The sequence below is a fragment of the Coffea eugenioides genome, chromosome 3 (genome assembly GCF_003713205.1).
Source record: "Coffea eugenioides isolate CCC68of chromosome 3, Ceug_1.0, whole genome shotgun sequence".
Classification (NCBI taxonomy): Eukaryota; Viridiplantae; Streptophyta; class Magnoliopsida; order Gentianales; family Rubiaceae; genus Coffea; species Coffea eugenioides.
The window spans coordinates 14,915,213-14,919,141 of NC_040037.1; the positions used below are offsets into that span (position 1 = coordinate 14,915,213).

Genomic DNA, 3,929 nt, shown 5'->3' on the forward strand with positions numbered 1-3,929 from the left:
ACCATGTTGTTGAAAGTCATTTTTTCATAAATGGGGCATCACAAGTTCCATTTCGCATAAGTTGGTATAAATTAACAATTTACTTTTAATTTATACCAAATTGCTCTCAGCTTATACTAAATGATAATAATCAACTTATATCAAATTGTACCTAATTTACACCAAATAATAACAAACCAATGTACATTGAACTGCACCTGATTTACATCAAATCGGACCTGATTTTTACTGAAATTCTATTGATTTACGTCAAAGTTCAAATTGTGCAAGATTGTGAGGCCTTGAATCCATTTTTTCTACCATTAATATTGAGCGACCAACCGATTCAGTTCTTTGTACGATAGTACTGAGAGCGTTGATCTGAAATTATGGTCCGTGCACGTTTGCAGAGTTTAATGATTAATCCTTCAGTATATATGAATTAACATAGTGTCCCAACTCCTAACTCCGCCATGATAGAAATATTATCCGGACTTGTACTTCAAATTCTAGAACTAAATTAGATAACATAACAAACCGTCCACAAATTAGCATTTAACTATTGAATTGGTCAAAAGACAAGACATAATGCGGCACTAATTTATGCCACAAGCAATTTAAATTACACATTCTTCCAATCTTATAGTTTGCAATATCATATGGTATTTTGTTTCTAAAAACTAGAAGTTTTAACATATTTTACAAGATATTGCTTTTGTAATGCAAATGTCACTTAATTTAACTGCCTACTAGGCATACTTTTTTTTTTTTTTATTTAATAACCGTTCACGAATTGCAAAGTTTACCTTTTCTTTTATGTGAATTTTCTTTCTCAACAATATGTTTGAGATATTATTCAACTCGGAATGAATGTGATCAAAGTCACTCCTACGTCCAAATTGATTGACAATAATACTTGCCGCAGAGGGACTGCAACTTATGATAGCATTGACTTTGTACCAATGATCGTAATCTTTCCTTTAACGCCCAACCACATCCATTTGACGGCAATGTCTCACAGATTTTCGTATAAATAGACGTCAATCTACACAAGCTTTCTCATCCTTCCCAAAACAAATTTTGATTACATAAAATACCTTGAGCAGAAATGAGTTCCAAGAAACTTCTTTTGTCTTGCATTTCGTTGGCTGTAGTTCTAATGATCACGTCGCAGGTGGATGCTAGGGAGTTGGCTGAAACTTCCACGTCAGTGTCAGTTGACAATTGTAAGAATTTATTCTCCAATTCAAATTCCACCCATTTCTTATCTGCCTGGCTTTCTTTGTAGCATATGTTAATTTAAAACTTTGGACCACAGAATTTAGCATTTCAAGTTATGTATATAATTTTGGTTGCACATGTGAAGTGTCCGAGTACTAAGAAACATAGCTGAAGTGTTCTTTAAGGTTTAGATGCACCTTAGATAAGCTGCACCTTTAAGTGTCAAGCCTTTTCCTGAAGCGGGGCTTGGGGGTGGTAATACGCTAATTCTAGTTAATGTGTGTTTTAACTAGTATTATATGATAAAATATAAAATCATACTGGGGAAGGTTTGACACTAAGGAATTATATGGTAAAATATAAAATTATACGGAGTTAGTGTGTCATGTATATTATATTTATATATTTTGATTAATTCAATCATTTTAATTTTTAAATAAGGGTAATTTTAATATTTTCAAAGGTTTCATTACGAATAATCATTTCGATCACTTTGACACTTTAATCCAAATTATGAGGGAATTATGTATAATTTTTTAAACGGTAAGGAGGTTATGTACAAAAATAACAAATCATAGGGGGGTAAAATATAATTTGCCCTTTTCTTTACATTGGTTTAGTAATTCTTATTTTACATGAGTATGAATATACAACATGTAACTTCTAACCAAATTTGAAGCTTTAATTGTTTACATATGACATGCATCCAATCATATTGCTATAGAATTTCCCAATATCGATAGTGTATAAACGATTAATTAGCAAGAACCATGTTCACTATGATAAAATTATCTTTCAGTTGGTAGTGATGACCATGTTCAGGGAGTTTGTGAAAAGAAGGCAATAATTTTGACACATACATTAGAAGACAGAATTCCAAATGATTATGATACTTCATTGATATCATATGCGTTGACCAAAAGCATGAACACAAATCTGTCGAAAGTTTACTATTTGAAATTGTGACTGAAGTAATTAACGCGCGTGCCATATTTATGCTCATTGCAGCCAAGACAGAAGAAGCAAATGGCCTAAAAGAAGCCAAGTACCCAGGTGGCTATGGTGGGTACCCCGGAGGAGGATATGGTGGTTATCCCGGAGGGGGGGTGTGGAGGGTATCCTGGAGGAGGTTATGGGGGGTACCCAGGTGGTGGATACGGGGGCTATCCAGGAGGAAGGTATGGTGGATATCCTGGGGGTGGCCGTGGTGGTTATGGTGGAAATTGCCGCTTTGGTTGTTGCGGCCGAAACTATTATGGTGGGGGTTGCAGGTGCTGCTACTATCCTGGTCGGGCTGTGGATGCTGAGCCTCAGAACTAATGAAGCCAGCTTCTAGCAAGCTCATTGGTGATATATAGCAGCACTTAGTAGTATGAAGTGCGGATAAGAGCTTGATTATTGATCATGTAATATGACTCCATGTATTTGTTGGGTAGTTAAATATTTCAAGTATGTGAGTGTATTTGTGTCTCGTTTTGAGCACTTTTGTTGTGATGACAAAATATTTCATGGGATATGTCTTCAATTCAGTCATTCTCCACTAAAAATTGGGAAGGTTACTATTTCAAATTAGAAAAAATCGAGGCTTATTCTGGTCACTTTTTCTGTAATTCTAGGACTTTTTTTTAAGTATGCTTCGTTTTTAATCTAACACAAATGTTTGAGATAGCAAATTTGGCAAATGCAACCCTTCCTTTTGGATTATATTTTTGACTAATCATAGATAACCAAAAAAAAAAAAAAAAAAAAACCCTTACTCGTATTCGTGGCAATACTGATTAGACTGCTAGTTCTACTGGTCAGCTTACTGTAAAATTGAGTGGTACCAGTTGGGAGCTGCAATTCATGGCAACATTAGCAGTGCAAATCAAATTTTGGGATGATATTATATGAACAAATCCTTTAACTGATTGCCAATTTAACACACTAAATGATCTCGAAGAACATAGTTTAGGTGTTTACTTGAAATTTGCTGCACCAAAAAGTCTCGCGATCTATTCATAATTGATCATAAACCTTTATTCACCTCTTTTATGCTTTCTGCAATTTCACATGTACTTCAAACATTGAAAGTTCAATAAAATGACTTTTTTTTTGGGTTAAAAGAAAGACTTCAAGTCTTACGAGGTGAAAGGAAGAAAGAAAACTGAGTGCTTGAATCCCAAATCAAAGGTCTCACGATCATCTAACAAATGTTCCCACCAAGTGAGTCGAGTTTTAAAGGCAAAGTGACAATTTCCTTTACTATTTACTATTTTCCTACATGAGAGGAGTTAAGATAACGTAGATATTGTGAATCTCTTTTTTCTTTGTTTTGGTTTACTTTCTGAGCTATTTGATATGTTTTTTTAATACCTAAAGGATTTGTCAGAAATTATCTTTTATAATTCTTTGTATAATTTACGTTTGGGGGTAAAATTATCTTTTACCACCTAGTTTGAGGGGATAAACTGAGATTGACCATGTAAAATTGCAAATTGTATAATATAATATTCTTTTCTCAGACTAGCCATGTCATATTGGATTTTTTCTTTATACCACCAATTCAGTACTGTGACATAAAGAAAAATTTGTCACCACTACTAAAGCTATACTAAAAGAATAATTAATGGGATATCCTAATTACGAAAGTAATTGTACAATTGCACTGCGGGATGGGTTAAAAATGTCATAGTTTCTGGGAGAAGCTTTTCATTTTGAATTCTACAAAATAAAATTTAACTATCTTT

The 3,929-nt window shown here is 33.8% G+C and overlaps 1 pseudogene; it reads left to right on the forward strand.

Annotated features, from left to right (window-relative positions):
* The first annotated feature begins 1,087 nt into the window (after nucleotides 1–1,087).
* On the forward strand, nucleotides 1,088–2,520 carry LOC113766127 (annotated as a pseudogene).
* Nucleotides 2,521–3,929: the final 1,409 nt, after the last annotated feature.